The sequence below is a fragment of the Microcebus murinus genome, chromosome 13 (assembly GCF_040939455.1).
Source record: "Microcebus murinus isolate Inina chromosome 13, M.murinus_Inina_mat1.0, whole genome shotgun sequence".
In the NCBI taxonomy this organism is placed as follows: Eukaryota; Metazoa; Chordata; class Mammalia; order Primates; family Cheirogaleidae; genus Microcebus; species Microcebus murinus.
Window position 1 is genome coordinate 59,130,937 of NC_134116.1, and position 18,317 is coordinate 59,149,253.

The following is an 18,317-nucleotide window of genomic DNA, read 5'->3' on the forward strand; positions in this document are numbered from 1 at the left end:
TTTTTTGCTGGTTTCTTCTCATCTGAAACTCCTTCTCTCAGCTCAGGACGGACAGATTTGCAGCACAACTGTTCTCCTTTGCTGGGAACTCATCTACTTAGTGAGAACAAGGAGAGGTCCGTAGATGGTGCTTTTGGGACCTAGTCTGGAAGACTGACCTAGCAGGGGAGGGGCAGATGCATTGAGAGACTGTGATACAGCTAATCTGTGTTGTCTTGTTCCCCTGTGATAGTCACAGTCCAACCCTGTGCTAAATGATCTTTGTGCAGAGTAGTAAGTGGTTCCCCATGCTGCTGGTGGAAGCTCAGGTTGAAGTCTGGGCAAGTCACTCTCCATGAAGTTGGCATTGCAGAAGACTGCTCTACCTTGGTCTCCCTGTTGGTGTGCAAGGCTATCTAGGCACAGCTGTGGGTGTTGGAGCTTGAGGTTTCTGCTCTAACCGGATCCAGATACAATAGTGGTTCAAAGCTGTGGGTCACTGGCGGTGTGTTGGACTGTGGGGGAAGTTCCCATTAGGCAACTGGTGGGAGCCATGGGGGTGAAGCTATAGGGCCCGGCAGCAGCACTGGAGCCTCAGGGGTGAGACTGCAGGTCTTGGATATGGCACCAGACCTTTGGGCAGGAGCTACAGGGCCCAACATCAGCAGGGTAGCCTCAGAACTGGGGCTGTGGGTCCTGACTGCCGTGCTCAGCCTTGGAGGTGGGGCTGTGGGCCCCATGGCAACGAGGTAGTCTCAGAGCCAGAGCCAGGGTCACAGGCAGTGATACTGCAGCCTTAGGGCATAACCACAGGGCCCAGGGACAGTGGGAGAGCCTTGGTGCTGGGGCTGTGAAGCCTGATGGCAACAGGGGATTCTGGGAACCTAAACCTTGGAGGTGGAACCATGTGACCAGGCAATGGTGCTAGAGCCTCAGGAATGGGCAACAGTGCAAGAACCACAGGTACAGAGCCACAGGGCTGAGTGGTAGCTTGGGGATCACAGGGCTGAGGATGTGAGGTCGAGATGCTGGGGATCTCAGGCCTTCCTCTGCCCAGGTCTCATGGAGGCAGCCACTGCAGGGCTTATCAGGTGGTGTCTGTGGCACCTGATCTGTTCAGATCCTCCATGGGGGGCGGAGTGCTTGGCTCCTCATCACGGGATGTGCAAGAGTGTTCACTCTCCCTGCTCTCTCTCCGGAAGGCTGGGGTAATGTGGAGGTAGCTGTAGTGAAGCTGAGCCTGTGTAGACCTGGAGCTGTGGACCTGAGAGCTCAGAATGGCATCTGTCGCAGTACCCGGAAATGGAAGCCACCAGGTCCCTGCTGTGCCCACTCTCTGGTTCAGTGTTGCTGCACAGACTACAAGCAGCTCTCTGATCAGGCCAGAGGTCTGAAGTGGATGTGGGGCCCCCTCACAGCTCTGGTGGCAGTGTCCGCAGGGGTAGCCTGGTGCCCAAGGGTTCTTTCCTCCCATCCTTCCCCACATGTGGATGCCTCCCCCAGGTATCTTCTGATCTTGCTGAGTGGATCACCCTGTCACCCCTTCTCCTTCACTCTGAGTGTCCCCCATCACTTCTCCAATGATTCACAATCCTCTTTCCCAGAATGCCAATCCATAGGTAGGTATCCACCTGCAACTTCCAATCTTCTCCTTAAGAGGCGTGTATGGGCTGCTTCTAGTCAGTCCACTTGCCTCTCTTCTCCAAAAAACAAACTATTGAATGTAAATGAAGATTTTCTTGGTAGAGAACAGCAGGCTTCCCAAGTCAGTTAGAAATGGCTTGACAAATTGGGCAGCAATAATGCTGTGATGAGAAGTGCTTGATAATGCAGTTTTAAAGACTGTAACTTTCGTCTAAAGCATAACTGACTTTAATTGGATAGATATAGGTATGAGAAAAAGAATTCCAAGCAGAAGATTGTGCATTATTCAAAAACAGGATGGCAGAGTGAAGAGACAAATCTGTCTTCCCCATCAGGTCTGGGCAGGGCACACTGATGGAGATAAAGTATGGACACCAACAAAAGTCTGAACACAAAAGCCATTAGTGGGGAAAGGGCTCTAAAGTACAATGAGCCTATAACTTTGCAGACAAAGAAGAGACACTGACATTTTCTGAGTAGGGTGTAATGTCATCAAAGTGATATTTCAAAATATATAATCTGTCAATGCTGTGTAGGGCAGAAAGTTTGGTCACAGAAAACAGTTAAGACACTATATAATCCAGAGCCTCAAGGTCACATGAAGCTGGAATCCCTGGCAGTAAAACTGTGAGAGAACTCACTTTAGAGCAAGAATCAATGAAATTGAGTAATCTGCATTCACAGTACTATAGATATAGACAGTCAAGTAAAAGGAATGGGACTCAATGAATACTGATAAAAGGACTTACACTGAAGTAGTTTTTAAACTAAATCCATGATATCCTTTGGTTTCAAATTCAAGAAACATTTACTGAGTATCTACTATGAGTAAGGCATACAGCCTTTTCTCATCATTTGTCTCATTATCTTAGGAGCCAAATGTAAAAAATTCCAGTTAATTGATTTCACAGACTGATTGATGTTCTTCTGTAAGAACAACAGATTGATTTTTTTTTATAAAAAGCAATACTAATTCTTCCATCATGTCCTCCTTTTTCTGTGCACATGGCCCAATCGACTTTAGGGCCAACTCAATACAAAAGCAGAAGAAAGGCATTAAGAGAACAAGGTCCATTAGGCCCAATATTGCCTCAATTACTTTAATTCCATTATTCCTGTTCATATTACTTCTTTAATCAATAACTCTTTTCAGTTGTTCATGTTTACCCCTTTCAAAACCACAACTAATAGGATTATGGTCTTTTGTGCTCAGTGGCAACAGAGTTTCATAAATATATTTCTGAATTTCTGATTGTCTCCAGATCTGTAACTGAGAAGTCTGAAATTGAATCAAGTTTTCCAGAGGCCACTTTATATAATAATGCAGAGCTTTGTAATGCAATATAGGTGCTTTTACCTGCTATGCCATTTGTCACTCACTGTCAAAGACAATCACATATGCTGAATGGCTTCCTAGGTGTCTTCTTCCCATGTGCAAACCTCAGGGTAGTTTAACTGATTTTGAAATGGGATCTCTTTTCTGTACATATTTCTTCCTTTTGTTTAATGTAATCCTTCCACCTTCACTGACCATTATTCTGCCCTGCAAGTGTTTCATCTGGACTACTGCCTCTTCCACATGACAATTAATCAATCCCTCAGTTCCACCTCTGTAACAGCCTTCCAAATTAAAGGCACCCTGTTTCCCTCCATTCTTTTCACAAACATCAATGCAGTGTCTACTACATGGAAGAAGCTTTACTTTTGGCACAAGGAGGATACTAAGGTATGTAGCCCTTCCCCTGAACATGTAGGTAGTCCTTCTGAGAATATCACAAAAATAACATGTGATACAAAGAGCAGGTAAAAATTGTGATATGAGAAATCTGCTGAAAATTCCCCTGGGATTCACAAAGGCTAAAAATCACTCATGAGTAGAGAAAAGTTTTCCTAAAGTTATGAATTTCAGTGAGATCTTGAAGGATGGCAGGATTTTGAAAATGGCAGCTAAGAGAGGAAAGTAACAAGGTGTGTATGAGAAGCAAAGTCAGAAAATTTAGCTGAGCAAATGATTTAAGAGAGTAAATAAAACAGAGAAAAGGCCTGAATTCCCCCTGCAAGCAGTTAGAACAGAGCCAGGGTCACAGGGGAGGGGTTTGTCAGGATATAAGCACTTTGTAACACATGCTGCTCGCATGGAGCAGGATGAACTGAAAGCAACTGCAATCTGTAGACCTGAGATGGAAAGGAAGCCTCAGCAACATGTCAGAGATCGCCAAGACTGATCTCTGTCTTCCTGTAGAACCTCCTCCAGTCTCACACCCCTCTTCCCACTTGATGCTCCAAACATGCCCTGCCCCTCACACCTGCCCCTTACATCTCTCTGCCAACCCACCCTCTGTCTCCTTTGGAATGCTCTGATCCGCCTAGCAATTTTCTATTCCTTCCAATCTCCCTTGAAATGTAATCTTTTCTATAAAGCATTTCCTAACTCCTCCAAGCCCATTTAGTTGCTGTTTCCTATACGAAAGGTACATTTAATCTATAGCTCCATCATAGCAATGCTTTTTACATGACCACCTCCCACCTAAATTATAATATACTAGATGTTTCTCCCAGAACAATCTTTGGCACATGTCCAAAGGGCAATACAAGAACGTATGAATGAATGAACAAATGAATGAACAAACTGAATGGTCGTATGAACAAACAAACAAAAAGAAAATCCTGAAAAGGGCAGTCACACATGAAAAGGAAAAGGTGAGCAAAAATATGAAAGAATTACGGAAATCTGACGAGCTTAGTGATAACTAAATATAGAGGAGGGAACAGATGGAGCAAAATGTCAAGCTTCTGAGTTCCCTGTCAGAAGCCACTGCTCTTCTTCATAACTTTTACATTATCAGCTCATAAGCAGTTAACATAAACTCGCGGATTTAAATGAAACAAAGAAGGAAGAATCAGAGAGAGAGAGAAAGAGACAAAAGAACCCAGGAAAAGCAGACACTAAGATTCCTATTTCAACTTATTCGTGTGAAAAAATTTCCTGAGAAAGTCTGATAGAATCTTGATCCAAAGTATAATTTGTTTAGTTAAAATACTTTCCATATTATCATAAACATAATCGAATTTCAGAGATCTAAATAAAACTATTAGGTTATTAACTAAAATGTCATAAAAATCATTTCCTTCATCCCTCTCTTTTTAAAATCAGAGTTTAACAATGGATAAATTACCAACTCCACAAGAGTCTTACACCTGAGTTTTCAGAAACATAAGATCAGTGAAATTGGAAAACACAAAATGGAAAAAGAGAAAAGGCAAAGCAACAACAATAAACTCTGTTAGTGTTCAAGGTGCTTGAGGTTTTATTTCTGGGTTTTTGTCTCTTTAAAAATAGAAAGGCATTAGATACACACAAAATAACTTAGTTATTAAAATAAGACTTATTAGAATGCTATAACCGTGGTAACGCGCACGGTAGAATACTTCGCCAGCTATTTCTGGACAGTTTAATTACCAGAATGTAATTGCTCGCTGGGCTCTACCTGCGGTAGAGAGAGGGCTATCCCACCATCACTCAGATTTGATCATTGTTTGGCCAAAATAAATTAACTGTTTCAACTTTAATGAGGCCCTATAGACATCCTCACAAACCAGCCAAGGAGAGTTCACGTGAAAAGTTATAGAAGGCCCCTAATCAAGGGTAGCAAGCTCTTGAATAAAACAGAGAAGAAAAGTAAGCAGCGGAGACACAGGATAAAGTTATACATCTACACGCGGCATTGGGCAGAACTGTGCCTGCACGCATCACACATGCCATAAATATTTGCTGTTTGATTTACCAATTTTCTTAGGACTAATGTCGGTGTGAAAAATGCTAAAATGAATTTGTATTTTCATTTTCATTTTCTACTGCCTGTCATCATCCTATAAATCCAGTGCTGTCTAAGCCGATGCTATCACTTGGCCATGGGACAGCCTGCAGCCCCACCCCCAGGAACACAAAAGCTCCCAGGGGAGCTGGGAAGGCCTGTAAGTAAATGAGTCCAATATGCCTGCAGCACAGACTTCCCTGAGGCCTGGGAAGGATCTAGACATTAGCCTGCCTACTTCTAGCAGCTCCTCACAGCTCTAACCCAAGGGCTTAATGAATTCACAAGGCTCAGGAAGAGACCTACCTCACTCTCAGGAGGAGATCTGCCCCTGGTCCTTGAGTCCTCTCAGCAGGAGGCCTCCTTTTGCTATTAAAAAGGTAATCCTTTCCTGGAAGTCAAAGTAGAGGTGGCCAGAAAGCACTACCTCAACAGGAAATAAGGGTTTCCCAAATAAGCATCTCTAAAGAGCAGATCACTTAAGTACTACCTTGAGACCAGTATCCTAATATTTTATCAACATCCACATCTGAACACTCAACAGATAACTTCTAATAATGTTGAGCTAAAGAAGCATAAAAGAAGGGAGAAGACGCGATTAGGGCAGATCTATTTCAGGATAGCATTTAGAGATTAAAGACAGGGAACAGAACGTTAAATTTAATAAGTGCAAAGCGATGCAGCTGGAAAGAAAGAATAGCCTGGCTAAGTATGATTTAAATGGTATTGAATTAGCTGGAAAGATATCTTGATGTACTGATAGAGCCGGCATGTAAATTGGCAGTTGAGCCTGCGATGCCAGCAGAGACGGCTGGACAGGCTCCACACAGAGAGTTATATTTTTAAAAAATCCCACTTGCAATTACTTTTCAAGGAAAACTCTTACCCCATTTATGATGTTGTTTAACTTGGACTATCCGGAAAGAGTTTACTGAGGACAAGGGCCAGCGTTATACATGCCCACCTCTGGTCCCTACGCTTTGCTTTTTCAAATTAAACTTGACCATGGCCATTATGGTCTTTGTCATTCACTCATTCAACACATATTAAGCTGCAGGCATGGTGCTAGAGTTTTTAGTGGATACTTAGAGGAATTAAGTATGGGTATACCCCAGAAATATTTCAGGTTCAGTTCCAGACCATTGCAATAAAGCAAATATCATATTAAAGCAAGTCACACAAATTTTTTGGTAACTTTCACAAAAATGAAAGTTATATGTACACTATACTATAGTCTATTAAGTATGCACTAGCATTATGTCCTAAAACAATGTACATACCTTAATTTAAAAATCCTTTATTAAAAAAACAAACACTGTAACAGAGACACAGAGTGAGCACATGCTATTGGAAAATGGGACTGATGGACTTGCTCGATGCAAGGTTGTCATAAACCTTCAATTTGTAAAAAACATAGTATCTTTGAAGTGCAATAATGTAAAGCATAATATTATAAGGGACACCTGTACCCTTCCCTTAGCTAGCATTCTGGGTTGAACTGTGTATCCCAAGATGATGTTGAAGTCTTAACCCCTGTACATGTGAATGTAACTTTATTTGGAAATATGGTTTTTGGAGATTATCAGGTTAAGATGAAGTCATTAGGATAAGCCCTAATCCAATATGACTGGTGTCCTTAAGAAAGGGAAATTTGGACAGAGAAAAAGACATGCATAAAAGTAAGCAATGTTAACGACACAGGGAGAATGCCATATATAAGTCAAGGAGTGCCTGAAGCTGCCAGAAGGCAGGGGAAAGGCATGGAACAGATTATCCCTCATGTTCCTCAGAAGGAACCAACCCCACTGATATGATGATACCTTAGTTAGACTTCTGGCCTCCAGAACTGTGAGACAGTAAATTTCTGTTTTAAGCCAGCCAGTCTGTGGCATTTTGTTAAGGTAGTCAGAGGAAAGTAATACAGACTGGATGACAAAATAAATATGCCCAATAACAAAATTGCCATGGTTAATAGAACTCCTAGTATGGGTCTACCTACAGAGGCTTTGGCTAAGCTAATGGGGCCAGGTTCAGTCACTGGACTATATATAGATTACCACCATTCACAACAGTTCTATAAAGACCAACGAAGGGCCAGTGTGGTGGCGCGTGCCTGTGGTCCCAGGTATATGGGAGGCTGAGGCAGGATGATCCTTTGAGCTCGGGAGTTGTGACTAGCCTGGGCAGCATAGTGAGACCCCATCTCTAAAAAAAAAGTAAAAAATAAATAAATAAATAAGTCCACCAAAGAAAAAGAAGGTTCATACTCTTAAGCCAACCTAATGGGAACTGTTTAATCCTCTAAAAAGATGATTAGAACAGAAGCAATAAAGGTTAATGGAAAATTAATCTTGGTAACCTATTTAGGCAAATCAAAGTTGTGGGTTTGATAAAAGTTTCTTTTATTTAAAAAGAAAATGCAAAAGGAATTTAGTAGGATAACTTCATATAAGGGGACAGAGATGAAACTTTTATTGGAAATCTTCAGTAGTCACATATTTACATAAATGTTGAAAAGGTAAAAGCCTTCTGACAAGGTAATAAAGCGGAATAATAGCAATAACTCTATGTAAACTTTGTAGATGTTGGGAAGAGATTTCAAGTTGCCAGTTTAGACTGGTTTTTTACAGTTATTAAACTGGTTGTAATAATCTGGTTGTCCTACTGAGTTGTCAGAGGCCCTGTTGACCTTTGCAGGTACTCCCCAAGTGCACGTTAGTTCACTGAGATCTTTTACCACAGGCCCTCTGAACCCCAGCACAGCTGAGCAAGACACACATAAGAGAATGATGTCAATAGTATAATTAAGCTAAACCCCTTCCCATACAGTGACAACCAATCTGCTGTTATCCCTGTGCAATGCACACCATCCCTTTACCTGAGCAAGGTGAACTCTCTCGCCTCCTCCACGTGTTATAAATATGATATCAAGCTGGCTGCAAAGGACCTGTAAAATAAAGGCCATCTTGTTAGGGAAAACTTCAAACATCAATTTCAGAGAGCTGATGGAACATGTGTAAGCAGATGCAAGGTTCTGCTTGCAGAGCTGAGCATTGCCCTTTCCATTTCCAGCCATTCCAACTGAATACCCTTAGAGAAGGTCTCTGCATCGTGCTAACTTGGTAACAATAAATGTGAAGGTCTTATCATAAACGCACCTTTTGAACTGTCCATCTTCCAAAGAATATTTCTGCTTCTGAAGAATATTACAATTAGTCTTTGTTGTTAAAGTAGCTATACCAGGGCCAGTGCTAGGGCCATAGCCTTCTAAATCTAAGAAAGCTGTATATTAATTAAGGGTGGTACAACCTACAGTATCATCCAAAAGAAGTTTGGGGAGCTGACTAGTATCAGATATACAATTTTTAAGTGTGGAAAATTCTTGCAAATCTCCAAGTTGAAATAAGAGATACTTAGAAATTTTCTCTCAGAAAATTTGTTGTCTGCAAATTATAATGTGTACATACATATTTTCATAGAATAAATCCCTACTTTATTTTCTAGAAAGTATTTTAAAGCCCTGTTACTCAAAGCGTGGTCCATATACAGCAATATCAGCCTTACCAGGGAGCTTCAAGTACAGACTCTGAGAACCCACCTGAGACCTACTGCAACAGTATCTGCATTTTAGCAAGATCCTCATGGGCACCCTGAGGTCTGAGAAGCATGGTTTTAAAGTGTCTTATTACATCAAGTCCGTGATTACTAGGATCATAAGAAACAGTTTGCCCCAAACTTCAAGACCATCCTCTGGTATTTAGAACTTAACAGAATCACAATTCCTTGATTACAGTTGTATGAATCTGGGGACAAAAATCCTACTAAACTCTCTAGAAACTTCTTATAGCTGGCTAAATCCCTTTTCTTTATAGAACATGTAGGCTAACTGTAAACAGACATGTAAAAGCATAGCCAATTCTAGAAGATTTATTTTATACTCAAAGGATCAGCATAATAGATATTGATAAGACACATTATTCCTTCCATAACCGGGCACTCAATAATAACCAATATTGTGCAAAGATCCCAAAGTGGAAGGACAGAAACCGCCACGTGGCATGGCAGCTCTAACACGGAAAGGTCAGCCCAGGAAGCCAGAGTTAGGGAAAGGTACTGGTGCCCATTAGAAAGCACCTGACCCAGATCTGGGATATTGGGAAGGCTTCCTTAGCTGAGTCTTGAAAAAAGATGAGGAAAGATCTTTAAAGCAGCGGCGTGTCTAGAGGTACAGCAAGTGTGGTGTCAGGTTAGGGCACGTAACCAGACCAGCAATGAAAGAGTCATCATATTTCAAAAGAGTATTGGACTGTGATTTTATAAAGTTTTTTTCAGCTACTTTGAATATTTGTATGCATGAGCTATAAACGTGACAGCCCTTAGGAACGTTTCTTTTCCCTTTCAACTCCCCTACCTGTAGACAAGGAGGATTGGCAAACATCAAACACAAAAGCATTGACTCAGAAGTCTGCTGCAAACTCCAAGGGGGCAGGGATAACAGAACTGTGCCTCCACATTTGCTATTTGATCACACAGAGTGTCAATGAAAGTGCAAGCCGCAATACAGGGACCATAAAGAGAATCGCATTAAAGTTAATACAAAAGTCAGGAAAGTGTCTTCGGCAAGGGACACTGGCTATTTGGCAGATGCCCGCTGAGAGCAATTGAAGGCTCTCAGTGTGACCAAAGTGTGCACTCCCTACTTTGTGCCTATCTCTTCATCCTGCATTGGAATAGTGCTTATCCTGTCTCCTTCCCTTTACTCTTGTGATTTCTTTGACTCATTTTCCTTCTCTTTTACTACCTCCAAGTGCCCACCTATCTCTGTTTCAACTCTCTTCTTTCCCCTTTCAATCTGCCTGCGTTTTCACGCCTTCCATTTGTGAGGAGGAGGAGGTAAGGAAGAGAAGGAAGGACAAGCAAACATCTTCCTGCCCTTTTCTCCCTGATCTTTTTCCTTTTCTTCACTAATATCCCCACATTTTTATTTTTCTCTTCTATGGTCTCTTTCCCTTCCTAGAGTAGAATCTCTGTTAACAGTTGATAGCCAGTCCGCCCAAGCATACAGCTTAGAAACAATAGGGAAATTGTTGGACTCCTGGACTGTTGCACTAACCTGCTGGCAGGTCACCAGTTGAGAGAAAAAAGAAAAATTTTGTAAAATGCAGTAACCTAGCATTTCCTAAAATGTACAACAACTCTATTCAGCTGCTGTGCAGAAAGGGTATAAAGATGTTAAATATACTAGGCGAAGGGTTTCATTCTATCCCTAGTTTTCCCTAAGCGCATTCCTTCCAACCCACCATGAAATCAATCCTTTTGTTAGTCTTGTCCTTCTCTGCACAGATCCTCAAAACCCTCCTGGAATGACTGAAACATGTTTCATTACCAGTACAAGCCAGATGAATGACAAGGCAGGAGTTAACAGAGGGCTTCTTGACAATGACACAGTGCAGCCCACAAAAGGCCTCATTTAATGCCCCATCAGGAAGCCTTACAAGTTACAGCTTAATAAATATATGAAGATTATTGTAATATATAAAATGTCTGGTATCACTTCCCACGTGAAATGCACTTATGGAGAACTCTACAGCATAGGCTGTGATATGGCAATCTCACACATAGTCTTTTTATTGCAGAAAAGCAATTTAATTTTCTTTTATACTTAATCTGTGAATTATTAGCAAAACTTTGTAGACAGATCTGATTTGCCCACCTTGTTATCCCAGTCCCTAGATAAAGTATTAATTCATGTTCCTGGCATGTAGTATATGTTCCCAAAATACATGATGAATGAATAAGTTAATTAATCAATCAACTGACCAATATAAGCCTTAAGACATAACAGAATTAAATATTTGGAGGAAAACACTACTACACACTGATGCACTTTGAAAATTTCTCCTAGGTTTTTGGCTTTGCCATCTAATCATAAGGTCAACATAAGGTCTCAGATGTAACTTGCCTCTGAGAACTAGAACAGAAAGAGGGGTTGCTTTGGGCAGGGACACTGAGCTGTCACGTGTGACAACTAGCATTGTAATAGCAAGTGAGAAAATGGAAAAAGTAGCAAGCAGACAAGAGTTCTCAAAAAATACTGAAGCCTACGATAAATGAGTCAAACCCTCTGTTCTCACAATACTGTGTACACACCCCATTTATTACTGAAGGTCTCATCACACCATTACATTTCTTCAGAGGTTTCTGAGTCATACTGGGAAGTGAGGACCTAATCACAACCCACTGAGATTTCCTAGGCAAGCCAAAAGGAAACCTCCAGAATGGATTCACTCTACAGATCAGGAAAGGAACTGGAATTCTAAGGTGAAGAGAAGACATGACAAAGTTGAGTTGTGTCTGGATAGAACCCTGAGAACCCCCATCTCTCTGGATTCACCTCTGAATTCAAAGACTACGTTAGCAAAAACAGAGACTGCAAGTCACTCCACTTCAATCAACCAAGAGTTTAGTGGAAGAGCCAGCAGTGAAAATTTGTTATATTTTGCTCTGAATCTCTTAACAATTAAAAAATACACATTTTGTAACATATCAACAGCATTCCAAAAAATGGAATTCACTTTCTTTATGTTTGAAAACTATGAGGGGTTCTTTTTAACATTAACATCATTGTACTGGTATCATTATCCCTCCAGGAAAGAACTCTTCAGAAATCTACCCAGTCTATCATATAGAGAGAATCTCCTGTATTAACTTTCAACTCTGCTGCCCCCTCAGACTAGAGTCAGTTTTAGCAAATGCTCTATACTCACATCTGAAAGGGATTTGACCCTTTGAAGAAAAAAATGTTGACAGTGTATGCATTTTAATTTAAATATAAACAAAAGTAAAGTATCTAAAACTCATCAGTGAAAAAAGAAAAAGTAACTATTAATGAGGTTTAGAATATGATACCCCCAAACATGGAATCTTGTCATTTGAGAAAATAGCAGAACCAGGAAGCTCTCCCTCACCTTACCTGACACTTCTCCCTGAAGCAGGTCATAAAATTTAGGAAGATTTTCTGACCTTCCCCTAAAGCAGATCATAAGACCCTCACAGGATAGGCGCTCTCCCTACACAAAAAGGAAAGACACAGAGATGCCAACAAGCATTTGAACAGGTCTTGGTAAATGTCCTCTATTTTATTACCAGAGATAATACTCCCTTTATCCAATCCTGTTTCTCCATGACTATCTACTTTTCATCACCTAGCATAAAAATATACAAGTTTAACCATTTCATCAGGTCTTTATTTCCTTATGAAGGCTCCCTTCTCATGTAAAATTTATATTAAATGCATTCATTGCTTTTCCCTTATTAATCTATCTTTTTTAAGGGGCCTCAGCCATAAACCTAGAACGAATGAGGATATGATATTCCCCCCAACACACACTATTTTAAAGCAATCCCTACTTTTACTATTAATACTACAGCTGCATATCAGGGAGCCTAGAATTGTTACTATTCAACACAGTTTTCTAATAATGAAGAATTAGGAAAAGGTAGTATGTTTAACCTTTTTCTCCTTAAATTTTCTTTTGATGTTTCCAGCATATAGTTTCCTAGCTGTATAAAAACCACAGCTCTATGATTTCGGAGTGCTATCTAAACATCATTATAAGTTGTTTCCAGGAAGAAAAAAATAGTTGTATTTGCCATCTGCATTCACCACCTAAAATGCCACTGCTATGTTTTCACACTGGAGCATTGAGGGATGGCAAAAGGGGGAGAGGGTCTGTTACCTCCCAAAGCCAGTTGTGAGTGCCTTCTCCTGTGCACTTCATAGCCATACCCTTTCCAGATAGATTCCCTGTTCAGTTCCACTGGCACTTCAGTATCTATTTCTTCTCATCTTAATACGCTATGGTTTATGGAAAGGATAAAACTACAACCACCACCTGCTTCCTTCCATAACATTTGTTTGCATTTGTGTACATATATGTTCATTTCTCATATGACTTCCAAATTAGAACTCAAGATCAAATAGTCAAATCGTGCTTACAAAACAAGATCTGCAGAATGAAAACAGGCTGAAGGAGTACCCCTGACCACCACTTCTACCACACCCTGAAAAATGGGATCCAGAGGATCTACTTCCCAGTCCCTAGTTCCAGCCAAGCCCTCCACTAAACAGAGCTTCCCCTGACAGAGGGACTGGATGAATGCCTCCGTAAGAGATCCCACATATTTTCATAGTTTACAAGGATAAAGCAATTACAGCGTCAGTCGTTCATGAATAAAGCCTCTTTAACATTTTAATGAGAACATTAACTCAGCTTCACTTGGTTTGGCCTCCCTAGAAAGTGTGCTAGCCTTAGAGAAAGTTTCTTTAAAAACTAGTATTGAAATTGTAGGTCTCTCAGTGCCCCACAGGGCATAACTGGGCCACAATACTAGCTGCACTATTTCTCCTCTGAAGTAGCCTATATTTTTTGATAAGACTACAGTTTGGTAAATGAAAGAAAGCATCTGAAGAAATACCTTTCTCTTGCAGTATTGTGTGCTCGTGTGTGCTCACTCATTTTATATCTGACTTGTCTCCTAATTTGCTTTTTATGTTATACACAGCTTTGAGTACAATGTGTGACTCAATAAATGTTAAATCATATTTTCTGCTATTTTCCCTTAATCATTTTTCTACTGCCTCTGTTCTCTCTTGCAATGTGACTGATTCCCACCCAAGGCTACCAAACTGCCCCTCACCTGGAGACCATTAAACTCAGTAGACAACCAACAGAGCTCCAAAAGCCAAAGGTGAACAAGGAATGATTCCCAGACTCGGTGACTTAACATGAATTTCTGCCTCTTCCTCTGAATAAAACCTGGAGCAGTATGAATGAAAGAGTTTGTCACCTTAAGACCAAGCAGAAGAGAAAAGCTAAAGAGAATTAATATGTAAGTTATGCATATATTTAGCTCGTCAAACATTTACTGAGCACATACTATACAGCAGGAACTATTCCAGGTATGGGGATATAGGCCGGAATAAGACAGGCATGACCCCCACTCTAACTGAGCTTAAATTCCAGTGAGAGAAACAGGCAGTTAACACAAAAAGAAAATGACAGAGGGCAATTAAATGCTATAAAGAAAATACAACAGGGCGATGTGATAATAGAGCCTAGTTAAATAGGGTGGAAATTTAAAGTGAAGCAGAGCAAAAAGCCACAGCAAAATCCTTAAGGTCATAAAAAGACATGGAAGAAACTTAAATGCATATTACTAAGTGAAAAAAACAAATCCTAAAAGGCTAGATACTGTACAATTCCAAATATGATACTTGGGAAAAGCCCAAATTATGGAGACAGTAAAAAGATCAGTGGCTGCCAGAGAGGGGGGGAGAAAGGGATGAACAGGGAGAGCACAGGGGATTTTTAGGGCAGTGAAACTATTCTGCATGATACTACAGTGGTGAATACATGTCATTTGTACATTTGTCCAAACCTACAGAAAGTACACCACCAGAAGCAAACCCTAATGTAACTATGAGCTCTGGGTGATCATGACGTGTGAAGGTAGCTTCATCAATTGTAACAAATGTCCCACTCTGGTGGGGGATGTTGATAATGGGTGAGGTTATGCATGTGAGGGGGTAAGGGGTATATGAGAACTCTCTATACTTTCCACTAAATTTTGCTGTGAACCTAAAACTGCTCTTAAAAAATACAGTCTATTTTAAAAAAACTTAAGGCAAGAAAGAGTATGGTGACTTGAAGAACTAAAGATTCCACCTTGGCTAGAGTACAGTGAATAAGGTAGCCATAGACCAGAGCTGGGGTAAGCCCACTTAGTAGTTTTAAGCAGGGCCTGTCATAATGTGTTTTGCATTTTTGAAAGGTCACCCTGGCAACATGGAAAATGGATTATAGAAAGGCAATCAACAGAGGGTCGGGACAAGGGTGAGAGCAAAAGAGTAGCAGAAGTGTATGGATTTAAAGTATGTTTTGAAAGAGGAGATGGCAGGATTGGTGATGGACAGATTGGATATAGAAAATGAAAGAGGAGGAGGAATCAAAGACAATTTCTGAATGGGAGGAGACACCACACACTGAGATGGGGAAGACCACACAAGGTGCCATGTAGCATGCTACATACCTATAGAAGTGGTGGGAGTGTTTGAGTCCACCAGCAGAAATCAAGTTCAGTTTGCTCTATCTCTGCCTCAGAGTGAACAGCAACTGTGTGTATACACATATATACATGTATGCATATATACAAATACATATACTTTTTAATACATTGTTTTTATAATTCAAAGCAAATTTTAAGTATTTTTGCAGTCTTTTGAGGAACAGAGAGGCAGGGTAGTGGTGGGTATTTTTGTTGTCCCCATTAACTTATCCCTCACTAAGGATGCTGAGGGAAGATGAGGTGATGAGTCTTACCAAAGGTCACATAGCAAGTTACCAGCAGAACTGAAACATGGAGCCAGACTTCCTTTCATGAGATCCACCCATGCATCACCACACCCCTGTGTGTCAACCAGAACACGAAGGGAACCCTGGGAGCACTGTCCTCCGCATGAGAGCACACGTTCACAGACGCAGTAAGAGTGTTGCTGCCCTTCCTGTGCCATTTTCCTTCTGCTTACCCCATCACAGACACTGTCTAAATAATCCATAAAACGTGGCTGACAAAACCAAAACAAAATCAATAACACCAAAGCAAACCTTACAGAGAGCAAATCAAATATTAAAGTGCAATGTGACACAGATTTTTAAACAGACACTTTAATTACGAACCACAAAGCCCCTACTGCATGAGTCATTCAGAGCCCTTCATGAGGGGCTGCACAGATGGAGATTCCTCCTAAGTGGAAGAAACACTTGTGCCCAGGACTCATTGGCATGACAGTCCCTTTTTATATAGCCTTGTTTGGAATTCCTCACCTATACTTTTAGCTTTCTCAAAGAACACCAAAAGCACTGAATGAATTTTAGGAAAAGGAAAATGAGAACACTAGAACTAAAGAGTTTACAGGTCTGGTCTTTGTAACATTATTTAAAGGAACAAAATTTAATTAGATGAAATTACCACTAAAATAATTCAGATCATATTTAAAGAAGATAAACATTGGGGGCAGGACTGAGAAGGCTGGACACACTGTTTGGTCTGCACACTACCTGTACCAGTTTTAAAAATAGGCTTTCATTGTTCATCTGCCAGGCTCTCCCTCAGAAGCTGTAAGGACTCCCACTTCACATTTGGAAGTCTAAAGAGAAACAGTGAGGGGGTGTCCGCCTCTGTGTTTGTCCCTGTGAGTCATACATTTTTGTTCCTACTAAACGTGGGTTGTTTGTTTTCTTGTTGATTTGCAGACTTCCTCTCTGCTGCTTTTCTATAATAACATTTTTCCAAAGGACCCCTACAGCCCACTGATGAAGAGGTAATTATGCACCATCACAGTTACTGGTACCCAAAGAAGGGGGTTCAGGGGATAGGAGTTTGAGATACCTAGTCAGTTGCACCCTGACCTCCAGCCTGCGGATTTAGAAAACCACCTGTCTGGGATAAAACCATGCCAGTCATGTACATTACCATCTTATGACTCCATAAAATGGAGTTATTTTCATCCATCACTAATTGTCTTGCCAATGCTTTCACCCAGGTACATAAGTGGTATGCTCTCAGCAGACACAAAGTAGAGTTGATACTTGCCCTAACATTGCATACTCAGGCGGGCCATCCTCTGAAACTGCCCACGGGGTCTCCCGCCAAGATTCTCCAACCAGGCCTTATCTCCCTGGCCATTCTGCTCTGTGTGACCCTTTGGACTGCTTGGACACATCATTTTTCTGTGTCTTCTTACATCATTAAGATGTTCTTTCCTTTTTGGTAAGTGTGGTGATTTCGATTTGTAAAGAGAATACAAGAAAGACAGATGGCAAGAGTGAAAACAAGCCAGAACTAACTCAGAGGGGACTTGATTCAGAGAGCCTGCTCCTAGGAAGAGCCTGAGTCAGTGATCAAGACTGACTGAGGGTGGGAGGTGTGGAGAGCAGATGAGCACACAAGTAAGAGTGTAGGAGTGGCTGAAAGGAAGCAGTAGATCAGAAATCAGGGAAGATTTGGGATGGGGGGGGCCTTTTGGCGCCACTCTGAGACATCTTGGAGGTAAATCCAGAGGCTGGAAGCAGAAGGTTGGCTGTAGGATGGCTGTAGGATGCCAGTGGTACCTAAACTGCAAAAGCCAAGAAGCTGAACAGTCAAAAACAGGCAAATACTGACACCCTTCTCCCTTTATACTCTATATCTCTCTCTCCAGCTCAATTTCTCTTCTTTCCTTCATAGCTTGAGCCCTATATTAAATGCCCTGTTATCCTCACTTGATACCTGATATCATGAGGTGTCAACTGTCATGGAGAGGATCCTTTAAAGATCTTTACACAATCTCAAACTATCTCTCTTTGCAAAGCATTTTTTTTTAGGTCTATGGTGTCTTTTAATTCTCACAACAATGTAACATAAGCACTATTAAATAAATAAGTCCAGGCTCAAAGAGATTTAGAATCTTGCACAATGCCATACAAGAATCTGCATTCAAACTCAGACCTACTGAGTTGATATCCTGTGCTTTCTAGAACATACTGTTAGTCTATTTCTTTTGTTGTTGTTGCTGCTTTTGTTTTATTTTTAATGGACAAATAATAATTATATGTATTTGTGTTAGCCTATTTCTTGCTAACTCTATATACTGTATATTTCACTAATCTAGACTCACCTAATTCAGAATTAATGAAGCAATAAAACATCACCTTGATATCCTATTTACTTGGAAATCTGGGCGCAACATACCCAGGAGGCTGAATGGGGAAGCTACTACCCTGAAAGTGGAGAAAAAAAGAAACCTTGCCTTCTTTTAGTCATCAGGGCCAACATCAC

General features: G+C 40.9%; 1 protein-coding gene across 5 annotated transcripts in view; it reads right to left on the reverse strand.

Moving 5' to 3' along the window:
* ENOX1 (ecto-NOX disulfide-thiol exchanger 1) overlaps positions 1-18,317 on the reverse strand; it is a 511,925-nt gene that overhangs the window by 398,501 nt on the left and 95,107 nt on the right. For all 5 annotated transcript variants that reach the window (XM_076009424.1, XM_076009420.1, XM_076009423.1 and 2 more), the window contains exon 2: positions 8,317-8,385. The gene's annotated coding sequence lies outside the window, so the exon portion shown is untranslated. The remainder of the gene's footprint in view (positions 1-8,316; positions 8,386-18,317) is intronic.